Here is an 18,134-nt window from a genome sequence, read left to right as displayed (position 1 = left end):
AGTGAAATAGAAAAAAATGCCAAAAACAAACAAATAAATAAATAAATTGGAAAGTCGGTTCTTTGGAAAGATAAACAAAGGGCTGGAGACATAGTTCAGCAGTTAAAAGCACTGACTACTCTTCAGAAGACCTGGGCACAAGTTCCCATACCCACATGGTGACTCACAACCATCTACAACTACAGCTCAGGGGATCTGATGCCATCTTATGGCCTCTGAGAACACTGGATACTTGTGATAGACAAACATACAGGCAGGTAAAACACCCATACACATAAAAAAATTAAAGCTAAAATAAAGATCAACTTTTTAAAGATAAACAATATTGACAAAACCTTAGCCAAATTAACCAAAAGATTAAAAAAGAGAGCCTAAATTAATAAACATTAGAACTAAAAGAGAGGCATCACAATAGATACCAATAAAATCCAGAAAAAAACATAAAGACACACCTTTTAAAAATCTATATTCTATGGTTGTCATCCTACATTCCACAGAATAAGTGGAAAAAGAAAATGCATGTTGAAAGAGGCGGGGGGATGCTCCAAGGGAGCTCAATACGCTTAAAAGTATTCTCAAAGTTGACAGTAATGCTTTAATGAAAGCTGTTAAAGAAATAGCAACCATAGTGGTACCCAAACAGTGACAGGAGAAAATGTGGTGCATGGTGGAAGATGAAAAGGATGATACAAAAATGAAGACTGAAATTAAGAGAAACAAAAAGACTCTTCTAGACGAGCATGGTCAGTACGCAGTATAGATGAACCAGAGAAAAAGACTGAAGGCAAAGAGGGAAAAAAAGGAAGAAAAGAAAAGAAACTGGGAGCAGGGAGCAGAGAAAAGGCAGCAAAAGGACCTGGTCTGGTGGATCCTTCAAAACTGGAAAGTATACGTAGGACATAAGTTTGGTTGTTAGGAATGTCTTCATGATTTCAGCTCTCACTAAATGCAAGCTATTTGTTTTCATATTTTAGTTCAGACTTATTTCTGTAATTTAAAAACAAGATAATTCATTTGTTTTGTAAACTTGAATAAAATAACTTCTGTGATGAAAAACTCTGTATTCTACTAAATTGGAAAGCCAAAAGGAAATGGGTGAATTTCTAGATGGATTTGACTTACCAAAATTAAACCAAGATGAAATAAATAATTTAAACACATATATTATCACCAATTGTATTGAAGAAGTAATAAAACGTCTCCACATACCAAAACCAAAACACAACAAACAAAAAAACCACAACAAGACCAGGTGGATAAATTCCAGAATTCTACCAGACCTTCAAAGAGTTAACACAAATACTACTCATTGTGGCCTATAATAGAAAAGGAAGGTTTGTTTCTAAACATTCTCATAAAGGTAGTGTTACCCTGATATAAAACCAGCTAAGACATGGGAAAGAATGAAGGGACAGAGGAGGGAGGGAAGGAAGGAAGAATGAGAGGGAGAGAGAATGGAGGGAGCATGCATCAACACAATAAAGATTTTGTGTGGCAAAGCTGTAGCCAACATCATGCTAACTGGGAAAAAAAAAACAGTTCACTCCTACTAAGACCAGAATTAAGATGAGGTGTTCAGCCAGGCATTGGTGGCGCACGCCTTTAATCCTAGCACTCGAGAGGCAGAGGCAGGCAAATCTCTATGAGTTCAAGGTCAGCCTGGTCTACAGAGGAGTTCCAGGACAACTTTCAAAGCAATACAGAGAAACCCTGTCTTGAAAAACCAAAAAGAAAGAAAGAAAGAAAGAAAGAAAGAAAGAAAGAAAGAAAGAAAGAAAGAAAGAAAGAAAGAAAGAAAGAAAGGAAAAGAAAAAGATGAGGTGTTCATGTTCACTTATATTCAATAAGGTTCTGGAAGTCTTACTTAGATCAGTAAGAAAAGAGAGGGAAATAAAAGGGACACAAATATGAACAGACAAGTGTTCCTAATTCCAGTGACATATTTCTACACAGAAGAGACCATGAAGATTCCACCCAAAAACTCCTGGAGCTGGTAAAGACTTTCAGCAAAGTTTCAGATTACAAAATCAGCGCACAGAATTGGTAGCCTTCCTATATACAAATAGGATATTAACAATGAAGTCAAGGAAATATTCTCATTTATAATAACTACATAAATTAAAACACTTAGAAATTAACATACCAAGAAAATAAAAGGCCTCTACAATGAAAAAACTTTATAATTAAGACACTGAAGAAGGTACTAAAAGATGGAACGATCTCCCACACTTATGGATCAGAAGAATTAATACTGTAAAAATATTAATCACCCATGAGTGATTTCTAGATTCACGGCAATTCCAATCAAAAGTGTAGGGTCATTCTTCACAAATAAAAAAATCCAAAAAGTTATAAAGGAACACGAAAGACCAAATACAGTCAAAGCAATCCTGAACAAAAAGAATATTGCAGTGTGCTTCACCTGACTTTAAGTTAACTGCAGAGCTACAAATAGAAAAACAAGCAAACAAAACGCAACAACAACAAAAACTCCTTATGGTATTGGAAAAAAAAATGGACACATACATCAGTAGAATAGGACAGAGGAGCCAGGTAAAAATTCACACAACTACAACTACCTGAGTTTTGATGATGATGCCAAAAATATGGACAGGAGAATAGACATCTTTTAATAATCAGTTCTGAGAAACTTGGATACCAACATGCAGAAAATCAAACTAGATCCTTTTCTTTCACCTCTGACAAACATCCATTCCAAATAGATCAAAGACTTCCACATAAGACTTGACACCCTGAAACTTCTACAAGAAAAAGTAGGGGATATACTTCAGCAGAGTCTTTAAATGGAACTCTGATGGCACAAGATGCAAGACCAAAAATTAACCAGTAGATCTCATGAAATAGGAAAGCTTCTGTACAACAAAGGAGACTATCCTTTGTGGAGAGACAGCTCACAAAATGGGAGAATAGCTTTGCGAACTATACATCTGACAGAGACATTAGTGTCCAAAATACATAAAGAACTCAAAAAAACTAGAGATCAAGAAACCAGATAACTTGACTAAAAATTTAAGCTATGAAGCAAAACAGAGTTCTCAAAAGAAATACAAATTGCTAGGAAACACTTTTTAAAAGTGTTCAACAATCTCAGCTAGCAGAGAACATGTAGATTAAAACTAATCTAATATTCCCTCTCACCCCAGTAAAAATGACCATCATCATGAATACCAATAACAAAAAATGGTGGCATGGATGTGGAAAAAGGGAAACTCTTTTTTCTGGTTTTTTTTTTGAGACAGGGTTTCTCTGTGTAACAGTCCTAGCTGTCCTGGAACTTGCTCTGTAGACCAGGCTGGCCTTGAACTCAGAGATCTATCTGCCTCTGCCTTCCAAGTTCTGGGATTAAAGGCATGAGCCACCACCAGGCCGCAAAAAAGAAACTCTTATATACTGTTTGTGGGGGTGCAAACTAATGCAACCCCCTTGGAAGTCCTAAAAATAGAACTAACATAGGACCCAGTCACATTGTTCCTGAACATATCCCCAAAGGACTATGGTTCATAGTACAAAAATACCTGCATATCTATATTCATCATTGTTCTAGTCACAATATCTAGGAAATAAAAGCAGACGTGATGTCCACCAGCTGATGAATGGATAATAAAAACATATATATATATGGTACATATATGAATTTTATTCAGCTGCAAAGAAAAATGAGATTGTGGAATTTGCAACCAAACAGATGAAACTGGAAAAGCTTGAACTGAATGAAGTAATCCTGGACCAGAAGGACATAACACTGCATGTTCTTTCTCCTGTGTAGATCCTAGCTTTGATTCTTCTGTTATGTTTGTTTAACATGGAGTGCCTGGGGGTGGGAGCACAGGAAACTAAGAAGGGGACTTCAGAGGTGAGGATTGACTTACAGGAGGAGGGATGGCAGAACAGATAAGGAGGGACAACAGGGAGTGAAAAGATTTAAGCAAGAGGGTAATGCAGAGGGATTGGAGAGATGAGGGTGTTGGGGGACAATTAACCAAATCAAATGGTGTGTGAAAAATCCATACAGAAATTTACTCTTTTATAACCCAAATAAAAAATACCTAAGTGAAGGCAGTCACCCTATGTGGCTAGATATTGCTGCTCCTAGAAGCAGTGGGTTACAAAGCAAAATTTCCAGTCCCAGGTACAGGACACCTCCACAAGAGTTGGTCAGGAAGGCTCCAAAGGCCCAAAGAACAACATATTGTGTCAGTTTTCTTTGTTACCCACTAGAACTAGGGGATAAAATCCTATTGCTGAAGACATCACACACCTTGGTTGTAAGATATGGAGAAAGCAAGCTAGAACTGCTCTGGAAACATCCTGCTAGCTGACTTTCAAAGTGCTGGAAGGTATTCTGGGGGTTGTTAATGGAGAAAGAGTACCAAGGGTCTTACCCATCTGTGAACCCCATGAACCAAAAACCTGCCAAGTAAAATTGGCTCACCTGTACCATAGTGGCATAGATGTTAATGAGGTAACCAACTCTTCTTCACCTGAATCTGAGCCCTTTTCCTCAGGAGGGAACCCATGTCTGGTAATGTAATCCTTATTAATAACCAATATCCAGGGAGGCTATAGTCCCAACGGGGGAACTTACTATTTTTGATTAAACAAACTGATACAGCATCAAACTGCCTTCTAAATTTCAATGTTTATACTCATATACAAAAACTATTCTCAGCCTTAAAGAAGTCTCTTTTTGCAATGAATAGCAGTGAATCCAGAGACTCATAGCTGCTCAAGATAGTGAGAATAAGTGACGGTTGAGAACTCAGCTCCAAATGACAAACTGCATAATCCCCTCTAAGACTCAGGGAACAATGCACAAGAGGGGGCAGAAAGCATGTATCCAGAAGGTAGAGGAAAGGCAGTAAAATGGCATTCTCTCAACTCATACCAACCATTACAATTGTTAACTTACGATAATTTCAGTTACTTACACTGTCAACAGTCAGTCCTGGAAGAGGCTTACAGACCCCTTACTGATGAATAGTTGATAGAGTCTAGGAGACAGGGAACCATTGTCATCCATGTATATCTATTTCTTAGCCCACCTGGCTACAAAAGATAGCTCCAAACCCATGCTCACACAGACAACCCCGGTTGAACTCAATGGGTCAAAAAAATTAATTAATAAACATGATCATGTGAAAAAGCTTTATAGGGAAGGTGAGCTAGACAGGACTAGCAGAGATATTGGAGAAGGTTGGGGTGACAGTGGTCAGTATGCAAGAAGTATGTGTGTAAAACTGTCAAAAAATAACTTTTAGAAAATCCAAACCTGAACAACAGATCCAAGGCTTTCTTCTTTAACTGGTCCCTGACCCAGCCAGCATCCACGCGGTATCCAGGCTCTAGTCATGCTGACTCTGGACTCGTCCCCAGCTTTCTGTCCTCCATCCTTTGTGCATCTGTGAGCTGCCTTCCCCTGCACTGTGTTTCTTTCATGCTATTCATGCTCTAAGTTTCAGCTCAGGGATCATTACCGCGAAGCTTCCTCTCATTGTCCCCACTACCTGGCTGATCATGTCCCTTTCCCATGCTTTGTGAGGCTCTACATATTCCTGGCGGTGTGTTTTTCCTATTTGTCTGCATTCCATCTTCTCTTCTGGACTGTGAAGACATTGAGAACAAGACTTTGGTCCTAGTCTTCACATCTCCTTACATAACACAGTGCCTAACATGCATAAGTCAAGCATTTCTGTGCTAATATAGTGTCTTGCCTGAGTGGTTGAATCCTAGTTACTAAGATGCTAATAATGATAGGGAAAATATTTGATAGAAGGACCGCGGTGAGTTCCATTTGGACAAACAAAGCTCAGAGTATCTGTGGACCATGGAGAGTAGAGATACCCAGTGCATATACAGATGAAGGAAATGGATATCAGGAGACAGACCCGGGATAGGGAGAGAAATTTAGCATCATCTGACATAGAAGCCAGGCATGGTGATATATGCCTTTAATTGGGAGGCAGAGGCAGGTGGATCTCTGTGAGTTCAAAAAGTTTGAGGCCAGGTCTACATAGTGAGTTCCAGGACAGTCAGAGCTACATAAAAGAGATAACTGTCTCAAAAAAGCAATATATTATATTAATATTATCTCTATATATAATTACATAGGAGTAGTATGGGTCTTAGAAACCCCAACACTCAGTGGGTCCCAATGAAAGAGGCAATATAGCGCCTAGCAGAGAAGAAAGTGTGAGGTGATGGATACCTACCATCCCAGTAGTTGGGAGGTGGGACTGGAGGGCCAGGAGTTCTAGAGGACCAGACTCAGTTACATAGCAAGCTTGAGGTAAGCCTGGGCTATGTGAGACTCTACCTCAAAACAAAGAAAAAGTCCGAAAATTAAAAGTTCCAATACAGAAGCTAAGAAAAGGGAAGAGCCCATTGCACATGTTAAGACTTCGTGTGCTTTGAAACAAAAAAAAGACAGAAAGAAAGGGAGGAAGGAAAGAAATGAAGGGAGAAGGAAAGAAAGAAGAAAGAAAGAAAGAAAGAAAGAAAGAAAGAAAGAAAGAAAAGAAAAGAAAAGAAGCTTCAAAAATCTTTGGCAAAAATGTCTTTGGCCTCCCAACTACTTTGGCAGGAAAACTAGCTTTCAACAGTCTGTTGAATTAAGTGGATTCCGTTCCTAAGGTTCTAAATGAGAAATGTTTTGGGGTACATAGAGGACATAACAAATTGGTAGATATGTTCAGTGACTTCACCCATGTCCCTAACCTAGTGCTAATTTGTACAGCCCAGAGCCCATTTCCCATCATTCAAAATCCCTGTGTATTTGAACGGAAATATAATCCATGTGTTCATGATTCATTCGCTCTTTATGTAACCAAATGTTGGGCTGTAGCTGTTTGATGTCCAAGAGGCCATCTGAACACTCTTTGCAGCCAGAGTCATAGACTGCCAAGGAAATTAGGAGGAGAGAAATCTTGGCCGGCCTCATCCAAAATCAGAGACAGTCAGTCAGTAGGGAGACAAGAAATCCACTCTCTCAGCCACGTTCTCACCCTCCAATTGCAGACAATGAATGCTAAATGCGCCACATCAACAAACAGGCAATGCCTGGAAACCCACTGTCATTTATCTAACTCATCCATCATGTACATTATGTCTAATATAGGTACTATAAAGAAAGCTTTCTTGGTAGTTTTTATTTATCACATCCTAAGGATAAACCTGCTAACACATAACTGGATCAAAGGGGAGAAATGAGATGTTATGATACAGTTCAGAAAAGCAATACACTGGTTTCCTCCCAGGAGGGGTGAGTGGGCTTGTCTTTCCCACAAAGCGTTCCAAAGCATGGTGCACTAGCAATAAGTCAATCCAACAGAATATTATGAGATCATTAAAATATCTTCTCATGCCAAGCAGTGGTGGCACACACCTTTAATTCCAGCACTTGGGAGGCAGAGCCAAGTGAATTTCTTGAGTTCAAGGCCAGGCTGGTCTACAGAGTAAGTTCCAGGACAGCCAAGACTCCATAGAGAAATCCTGTCTCGAAAAAAACCAAAATAACAAAAATAAATAGAATTATCTTCTCAGATTATTTTATATAATGTGGCAAAAATATGTATAATGTAAGTATGAAACTGCATCATTTAATATAAATAATAATAGATAAGTAGAAGCTGATTTTTTAAATTATGATACAGATTTGATGTTCATTATATTAGTCAATCCTTCCAAAGAGGTGACTCAGGAAACCAGGCTGTCTCCACCTTGTATTTCCACCTTCTCCGTGTAATTCCCCAGCAGCAAGAAAGAAAGCATGGAGAATTATTCCAGGGGGTAGCCATTAGTGAGTGGCCCATGCTGCAAGAAATATCCTTCCACTCAGACTCATGCAAGCCACGCTAACTAAACTCAGTGGCTCAGTGAACATGGGCAGAGGATGTGGGAATAATCAGGAATGCTACATATAAATGAATCACTTTATACCCATGTGAGATTGTCAAAGAACACGGAAAACGTAAATGAAAGAGTCCCATAAAAATATTTATGCGTTCTGCGAAAATGGCATTACCGACCCAAACACGACTTAAAGATTCTATTGCCTCTCAGCAATGTTACCCTGGGGATAAAATCCAATATGAAGGCTTGGAAAGGTGGCTCCAAAGTGAAGAGCCTGTTGCTCTTGTAGAGGACTCAAGTTCAGTTCCCAGCATCCATGTGGAGTAATTCACATCTGTAACTCCAGCTCCAGGACATCCGGCTCCCTTTTTGCCTCCTAGAACACTGCCCTTGCATGCACAAACTTGCACTCAGACACACACACACACACACACACACACAATTGATTTTTTAATTAATTTAAAAAATCAATCTTTAATTAATTTAAAAAAAAATTCAGCCGGGTGTTGGTGGTGCATGCCTTTAGTCCCAGCACTCGGGAGGCAGAGGCAGGTGGATCTCTGTGAGTTCGAGGCCAGCCTGGTCTACAGAGCAAGTTCCAGGACAGCCTCCAAAACAATACAGAGAAACCCTGTCTTGAAAAACCAAAAAAAAATTCAATGTGAGTTTTGAGAGCATAAACCACATTCACCCAACAAACACAGACTGATCCCAGCATTCAGTGACTTAACACAAGACCCCGAATAGTCACATGAAGTCTGGCCTGAGTGTGGCAGTGGCTAGCTGGGGTCTGTCAACACAATGAGGCACTGGACACTAGCAAAGCTTACCCTGTTTTCCTCTGTTTTCCACAGTGACCGTTTATTCCTTTTTAATCACAGCAGTACAAGGCAGCAGGTAACCCAGTCGCTCTGGGAGTATGATGGGATCCTTAAACTTGACCATCTGCAATCTTCTTTCTCTGAGTGGATGGACCTCCAGGATCAGGTGGTGGAGGTGGTGGTGGTGGTGGTGGTGTGTGTGTGTGTGTGTGTGTGTGTGTGTGTGTGTGTGTGTGTGTGTGTCTTCTGCTTCAATGGTCTCCACTCTATGAAACTCACCAGTTCCACTCAAGGTTCCCCCCAGGCCCTGTCTTTACATTCCTTCTTGCTCTCAGCCAGGTTTGGATTTCATAACTTATTTTAAGATATATTGATGTACCTTTCTCCTTTGCATTTCTGTTTCCATTCTTTTCCTAGACTGCCTGAGTCTCACATTGCCAGCAGAAGAGAAAAGAGACAAGAGAGTCCAGTGACGCAGGAAAGTGACAGAAGCCATTAACCTGACATACATAGAAGTTGGGCGTTTTCAGTCTCAGACTGAATTAATGCCAGAAAGTGTTTTCTGTGATCATTTTCTTAGACAACTTTTCCCTGGGTTGTCAAAGGGTATGTCCAGATAGCCAATTTCATGATGCCATTAATAAACTAAGGAAAACATCGTTGGTTTCAGAGGCAGGGAGACTGGAGCTTAGCTCTGGTCCCACAGCATAATGGGCAGGATAAGGAAATTGGTGAAAAAAGGAAAAGACCATTGCAATCTATTGATCTTGATGTCCAAGCTGGATTCACCTCTCAGACAGTCTCAGTGGGATCCTGACTATGCAACCTGGCAGCAACCCAGGTAAAGCCAACCCAAGCCCCAGCAAGGTTAGAAACAGCCCCTGAGAGTTCCCCCAAAGTGGGCTGCTCTTCATTCCCAAGACCCAGAAGTCATAGCCTATCAAAGAAGAAGGCTTGGCTGAGTGCTTCCTAGAGGAGGTCCCCGCTACAAGGACAAAGTGGCCTATCTTTGAAGGCTGTCCCAACACCACTGAGGACCAAAGTGAAGCTAGGCCAAACGGAACTGCAAGAAAGTATTTAACAATACCTTGTGGGGCTGCTCCTTGGAAGATGAGGACCTTGGACTAAGCCTCCACGAATGGATGGAACCTCTGCCTCAACAAGAAGTGGAAGGGAGATGAGTCACTGCAGCCCTGTGTGCCTCTAACATGCCAGGTAGTGCAACAACAAGGAAGAAATTTGGGGATCATGTAAATTGCCAACTGCACATGATGGCCTCCTTGGGAACACTTGGAAGCCACTGTTAATTGGGCTTATGTAAGCCAGCAATTAGAGGAGAGCTGAGGTTTCAGGAGAACACTGCTGGTGGCTGACTGTGTCCCCGTGCCACCTCCATAACAGTGAGGTGTGCCCTTCTACCTCAAGCTACATGAAAGGAGCCTCAGAGCAGCACTTCACAGTATAATTGGCATACCCTCTCTGCTCATTTCTCATGTGAGGAGACCCTGGGCTGGTAGTCACTCCCACCTGGAAACACTAAAGAGAAAAAGGAGTAAGAGACTATTGAATTGCCACTTTGATGGCCAAAAAGAAAAAGAAAAAAAGGAAGGAAGGAAGGAAGGAAGGAAGGAAGGAAGGAAGGAAGGAAGGAAGGAAGGAAATGAAATGACTGCATTGGGAATTTGGGAGCTCAAAGAGTCCTTGACTATTTCCTACAGACCAAATATGCAAGGCCATACTGTGGGCTCATCTTCAGCTTAAATGGTAAGTAGTCTTGGGAAGGTAGGCAGACCTGGGTGGGTAGAGCACAGCAACACAGAGCTATAAGAAGATGAGTGGGGAGAGGGTGACATGGGGATGAGGAAGGTTGAGTCGGGGGAAGAATAGAGGAGAGCAGGATGAGAGATACCATAATAGAGGGAGCTATTATAAGTTTGAGGAGAGAGCTGACACTCGTGGGATTTCCAGAGATCTACAAGGATGACACCAACTGGCAAATAAGCAATAGTGGAGAGACTACCTTAAATGCCACTCCCTGATAATGAGTTTGACTACTACTTTATGTGCCATCCTAGAACCTTCATCCAGTGACTGATGGAAGCAGAGGCAGATACCCACAGCTAAACACTGAACTGAACTCCTGGAACCCAGTGACAGAGAGGGAGCAGTGATGAGCAAAGAGGTCAAGACTGTGCTGGTGAAACCCACAGAGACAGCTGACCTGATGGGGGCGGGAGGGGGGCTCTTAGACCCCAGACTGATGGCTGATAGGCCAACAGGAGACTGATCCAGACCCACTGAATGTAGTGTCAGTGAGGAGGCCTCGGCAATCTCTGGGGCCTTGGATAGTAGATAAGTATTTACTATGGCATACAAATGAACTTTGGGAGCCCATTACACATGGAGGGATGCTCTCTCAGCCTGGGCACATGGGGGAGGGCCTAGGCCCTGGCCTGGATGAAATGACAGATGCTGGAGATCCCCATGGAGGGCCTCACTCTCCCTGGGGAATGGTGTGGGGATTGGGTGGGGGAATGAGGGGGCTGGTGGAGGGGCAAGGGAGGAGGGGCGGGAGAAGGAGCTGGGACTGACATGTGAAACAAGTTTGTTTCTAATTTAAATAAAGAATATATTAGAAAAAAGAAGATAAGTGAGCAAATGGCTGGACACAACACTCAGTCACTTCTGACAACAAACTATTAATGGGCTTTCTTTTGGGCCACCAGCTCCCAAATAAAGACACGGAGACTTATTATCAGTCATGAATGCTCATCCTTATCTTATGTTTGTCACACTAGCTCTTATAACTTAATTTAACCTGTTTCTCTTCATCTATGTTTTGCCTCAGGGCTTTTACCTTTCTTTCATTCTTTCATGTCTGGCTGATGGCAGCCTGGCTGACTGGCCCTGAGCATATCTTTCTCCTCTCTCTCTCTCTCTCTCTCTCTCTCTCTGATTCCTCCTCCTACTTATTCTCTCTGCCTGCCATCCTTGCCTATCCCTCTACTACCTAGCTATTGACCAATCAAGTGCCTTAGGCAGTCAAGGCAACACAACACATCTTTACCTCATTAAACAAATGCAGCATAAACAAATGTAACACATCTTTGCCTAGTTAAAGTAATATTCCACAATAGAAAACCCTAAGTTAAATCCGTAGAAAATGAGATGATTCCAAGTTATTCACCCAAACACTCAAATTGGTCAGCTTAGCCATTTACCTAGACCGGAGGCCACAGAAGCTGGTCTTCTGTGAAATACCATCATCAGAGGACTTACCAGGTATGCTGGTCTCTTCTTCCCTCAAACTCCAACTCTAAAGCATCAGAAATTGCAGTGGGTGAAATGTGGGAGCAGATACAGCAGGGACTGAAACCAAAGCTCAAACTCAACATGGAGTTTAGAATTAATTTGATTACTCAATGGGAAAATGATGAGACAGCATCTTATGTATCCCAGACAGAATTCAGTGTTACGATCCTCCTGCCCCAGCTGCCTGAGAGCTGCAATTCCAGGCTAACCATTACAGTTTAATTGCTAGAGTGAATCTATGTTGAAATGTTTAAGGAGCATAATGTAGTCCATGGCCAATTTACTGCGGGGATAGCCATCTTCGGAATCCATTGCTTGCCTGTTCCACCCTGAGCTAAATAAGAAGAGAGGCAGAGAGTAAAAGGGTGTAGTTGCCAATGAAAGAGTTAGACAGAGAGGGGAGGACTGTCCAAGTCCTGCAGGTCCCCAGTGTGTCTTCCTTGTGAAAGCTCCTGAGACCCCACCCTCCCTATCTCTTCATCAAGCTATGTAACAAGGAGTAAAAGGCAGGAAGTTGACATCCCCAAGCAGCCCTAAAAGCGGGACTTGGAGAAGCAGACTCTCCACGGGCTGGCACATCCTGTTTCTCAGAATTCACAATAAGACAGACCAGCTAATCAGAGTGTCTCCTTAGTAACATGTTTTTATTAACCCCTTTCTTTCCTGCTTCGGACCACCTCCCAGATAAGGGTCAAGGTTATTTTCTCCTTTTCTTTTCCCAGCAGGCCCCTAACTTCCTCTCTTCTGCTGATGTGCATAACCTATAGCACTGCCCTTCCAGAGGAAGCCAGGGAACTATGGAAGGATGCAGAACCTTGAGGCCTCTTCTGCCACTTTCTCACCCTGCCACGAAAGAGATCAGATCTGAACTCCTTCCTCCCCATCCCAACAGCCCCCAAGCAAGCCATGCAAGCTATGGACCCTGGAAGCTCAGCAAGAGTGGTGCTGCTTCCTGCCCATCTGGAAGCATATTCGGGAGACATGACAGGTGTTTGGCAGATGTTCAACCTTATTTCCTTCAGCCAACAATAATACACTACAGAAACCATGCAAGGAGGGAGGGAGGGAGGGGGAGGTTGCCCAACAGCGAGGACAGCCACAGGAGGTACCATCTCTGTCCCTCTAGGGTGGGAAGAAGGGAGGACACTCTCGTGTGACTCCATGTGCTGGGAGTTTACAGCATAGTATGCACAGTGCCAGGATTCTGGAGTGGAGGCCCGGGTGTGTCAATCTGGTAAATCAGCTACCCCGGCAGAATATATACCCCGGTGTCCAGGAAGTCTGCATAAGCTGCAGGCATCCGAGTGGCCTAAAATATGGCCCAAGGTCTGCCACTGGACACACAGGGCACCTTGAATGACCTCTCTACCAGAACTGAATATTTTCTCAATGTTGATCGGGATAGGTCTCCAGTTAACCTCTTTTGGCTGTCCAGAATTAGTGTACAGGCTACCTCTAAATATTGTCCATCTAAGCTGAGTAATGCTACTGAGTTTCCAGATAAACCCAAACAGCATGTATATTGTCCTTTTTTAAGGATTGGTTGAAATATTAAGATATTTAATTAACAAGGAGGCTATGGATGTAGTTTAATTCACGGCAGACAAGAGGCCTGGGATTCAACCTCCAAGCCACAAAACAGAAAAAAAAAGCTTAATTGACAAATATTTTATATCAGATACACAATGGGACAGTTTGAAAGACACCACTCAGGCTGAACAATAGATGTTTCTAGAACACTGTTTCAGAAAACTCGTCTGTTTTTTTCTTTTTTTTATTTAGAAACAATCATTTTACATACCAATCCCCCCTCCCTGTTCCCTCTCCCTCCCATCCTCTCATGTCCCCTATTAACCCTCCCAACCCATCCCCCGACGCTCCTCAAGGACAGTGAGGCCTTCCATGGGATGTCATCAAAGTCTGTCACATCATTTGGGGGAGGGCCTAGGCCCTCCTCCATGTATTTAGGCTGTGAGAGTATCCCTCCATAGAGAATAGGCCCCCAAAGTCCATTTGTGCACTTGGGATAAATACTCGTTACACTGCTAGAGGTACCATAGACTGCCCAGGCCTCCTAACTGGCACCCACAATCAAGGGTTTGGTTCAGTACAATGCTGGTTCCCCAGATTTACTACTGGGGTCCATGTGCTCTCACTAGGTCAGGTCAGCTGGTTCTGTAGGTTTCTCCAGCATGGTCTTGACTCCTTTGCTCATTCCTTTTCCCTTTCTCCAACTGGATTCCAGCAGTAAGACTCAGTGCTTTGCTGTGGGTTCCTGCTTCTGCTTCCATCAGCTACTGGATGAAGGCTCTAGGATGGCATTTAAGGTAGTCGTCAATCTCATTATAGGGGAAGGGCATCAAAGGTGGTCTCTCCACTACTGCCTAGATTCTTAGTTGGGGTTATCTTTGTGGATCTCTGATCATTTCCCTAGTGCCAGCTTTCTCTTTAAACCTATAATGGCTCCTTCTATTAAGGTATCTCTTTTATTGCTCTCCTCTATTCCTCCCCTGTCTTAGCCTGTCCCCTCTTGTTCTCCTCCCCCATCCCTCCCTTCCCCCTCCCTCACCCCCAGCCCCCACCCGTGTCCTCTTCTTCCCTTCTCTTTTTCCTACCTCCCTCCCCTCTCCTCCCATGCTCCCAATTTGTCCAGGAGTTCTTGTCCTCTTTCCCTTCTTTGGGGGACCATGTATTTTTCTCTTAGGGTCCTCCTTGCAGAAAGTTCATCTTTTAAAAATGTATTTATCCTTTTATAATCTCCTACACGTATCCTCCATTAGTCTCTTTTTTTTTTTTAGAAAATACATATTGAAAGTGGTGCTCAATATCTCTGGTTATCAGGAAAATGAAAATCAAAACAGTAAAATCCCATCTCACCTAGGAAAGGCTATTTAAAAAATAAAAAGCTAGTGGACATGTGGGGTAGAGGAATTTTTATACTTTATACACGTCTAGTAGCCACTGGGCAAAGCGACATGGAACTTCCTCATAAAACAATGCAATTTCCAGAGCTAGGGAATTGAGAACACCATGACAACGTGGCCTACCGAATCAACTAACAAACACAGACCCTGTATGGCCTGAGCGAGGTCCTTTCCATATATGCATACACCTTATGGCTGTGTAGCTTGGTGTTTGTACTGGCTGATTTTGTGCATCAACTTGACACAAGCTAGATGAAGGAGTCTTAGCTGAGGAAATGCCTTGATGAGATCCAGCATTTTCGCATTTAGTGATCAATGCGGGAGGGGGCAGCCGGTAGTGGGTAGTACCATACCTGGGCTGCTGATTCTGGGCTCTGTAAGGTGGAGACAGCAAGCCACGGGAAGCAAGCCAGTAAGAAGCTCCCCTCCACGTCCTCTGCATCAGCTCCTGCCTCTGGGGTCCTGCTCTGCTTGAGTTCCTGTCCTGACTTCCTTCAGTGATGAACAGCAATGTTGAAGCGTAAGCCAAATAAACTCTCTCCTCCCCAACTTGCTTTTCCGTCATGGTGTTTTGTCATGTGTCTGACTCTTCTGTCTGCACTTGTGGGACCCTTTTCCTCCTACTGGGTTGCTATGTCCAGCTTGGATATGAAAGTCTGTGACCAGTCTTATTGTATCTTGTTAGGCCATGTTCAGTGGACATTCATGGGAGGCCTGCTTTTTATTTTAAGGGAAACAGAAGAGGCATTGATCTGGGGGAGGGAAGAGGGACAGGGAGTAGAGGAGGGAGGGAAAACTGCAGTTGGGATGTAATATATGAGAGAAGAATAAAAGTCAAAATAAAAAATGTAAAGATTTTTAAAAAACAATATAACTACCATATGATCAGGACTTACTATTCTAAGTATGTACATGAAGGAACTAAAGTCATCATATAGCAGGGACACCTGAACACTGATAGTTACTGCTAAACTCATCACATAAGCCAAGTCATGGAATCAACCTAGGTGCACTTAAATAGGTGATTAACAAAGGCAGGAGGAGACTATTTTAAGTCCAGAGGTAGTACTGACTATGTAATGAATTCCTCAGTTATGCAGCAAGATTGCCTCAAAGACAGGACATAAAACAAAACCACTGAAAGGGAAGAAAGGAGGGTATAGGGGTAGAGGGAGAAGAAGGGGGAGGACAGCAGGAGGTTGGAGAGATGATGCAATGGTTAAGAGCACTGACTGCCCTTCAGATTTGACTCCCAGCAGCTCAAGGCCATCCGACACCCTCTTCTGGCCTCTGTGGGTAACAAACATATGTGATACACAGGCATGCATGCCAGCAAAATGCCCATAGACACGAAATTTTAAAATGATAAAGAAAGTGCAGTCTATATACACAACAGAGCATTGCCAGTAAGGAAGAATGAGCCAGGTCTAATATCTGCTTCCTGTCATACCAGCACTTGGGAAACTGAGGCATGAGTTCAAGGCCAGCCTTGGATACTGCAGGAGATCCTGCCTCAAAAAACAAAGGAATGAAAGTATTCTGTTTATTGGAAGATACATGGAACTGGAGATCATTATGTTAATAGAAATCTGGAAAACACAAAAGACAGTGTCTTTTCTCATATGTGGGGGGTGACCTCAAAGTTGAGAGACTAGAACTGAAAAGGGCTTGGGGGCAAGGAGAAGAGGAGAAGAGAATACACTAGAATATAGGAATGGGAGTGTGGACACACATTAATGAGATAAACGCATGTATAGGAGTCTCATGGTGAAACTCATTAATTTGGACAGTTAACCAGTTAACACATGTTAATAATTAAAAGAAAAAAGAAGAAAGGCCAACCTTCCATTATAATTCAAGGAATTGCATGATTAATTAAAATTAAATATTGTCAGCATTATTTTCCAAATTTTTCCATTAATGTTTTTAAACTCAGCCACACTCACCCAAGTGTTTTGAATTAGGTAAGCAGCCATTAGCTGTCTGAGACTCACCAAGCTACATGATGCTTCACGGAGACTGAAATGCACCACCACCAAAACTTCACAAGATCATCTGGCGTTTGTTCATAGTGCGTGGGTCTGCTGAGTTGCAGTGTGCACGGGAGGAATTAAATGTTTGAATTTATTCTTTAACTAATCAAAATGCTGCTTTGCACTATGTTTCTTTTGTCATTTAGAAAGTAACTATTGGGGCTTATTGTGAGGTGTCTCAAAAAGAAAGAAAGAAAGAAGGGAAGGAAGGAAGGAAGGAAGGAAGGAAGGAAGGAAGGAAGGAAGGAAGGACAAAAGAAAGAGAGAGTAAAAGAAAAATGCTATCACAGTGCCATTCAAGGAAATTACAAGTTACAGTTAAATGTTGAAGAGCCAAGAGTTTTCATTGCAGCAGTCCCAAATCAAGGATGTTTTCAAATATATAAAACACAACATGTGTAACAAAATATATGTAAGCAAATTGATGTTATCCATGCTCTGTAAACTATACAAACCCTTCCCAGATCATCCCAACGTTGATTATGAACCTCAGAAGGTCACACACCTCTAATCCCAGCTCTCAAGAGGCAGAAGCAGGTGGATCTCTATGACGAGGCCAGCCTGGTCTACAGAGTGAGTCCCAGGACAACCAAGGCTATACAGAGAAACCCTGTCTTGAAAAACCAAAAATCAAATCAATTCAATTAATTAAAATGAAAATGAAGCAGAGTCATGCGTACAGCTTGGTCCTCGTCTCACTGGAAGCTTGTGTCCTAGCTCAAAGAGTCTCTGTACTCATGCCCTGAGCCCCTGGGGATCACCTTTCTCTCCTATGCTTCTCCTTTAGACCCCACATGTGAGATCTCACTTAGCACAGTGTTCTGGGTTCGTCTGTGTTGTCACCATGCTTCTGGTCCCACCATGTATCCTGGCATGATGGGTGCTCAGGTCTCTGTCCCTCATGGCTGATTCACTGTTGGTCTCCGCTGCCCCAGAGCAGACTTTAAACTGAAATTGCCTTCCAGCCTCCCTCCCACTGTCTCCTTCTCTCCGGTTCGTTGCCCTGCAGGCGTGGGTCTCCTCACCTAGGTCTGATGATGTAGAGCTCCAGCTCCCCTCAAACAGCTCAGTGTGCCCACTGGTCACCTCGTCGATGAATGATCGTAGAGGACCATAGCATCTCTTTGAACTCCCATTCAAAATTACCTCACATACCCATAGTCCCACTGTGCAGA

This window comes from Mesocricetus auratus, unplaced genomic scaffold (genome assembly GCF_017639785.1).
Source record: "Mesocricetus auratus isolate SY011 unplaced genomic scaffold, BCM_Maur_2.0 Super-Scaffold_4256, whole genome shotgun sequence".
NCBI classification, from domain to species: domain Eukaryota; kingdom Metazoa; phylum Chordata; class Mammalia; order Rodentia; family Cricetidae; genus Mesocricetus; species Mesocricetus auratus.
The sequence above is the reverse complement of the archived record's forward strand: the minus strand, read 5'-3'. Positions refer to the sequence as shown.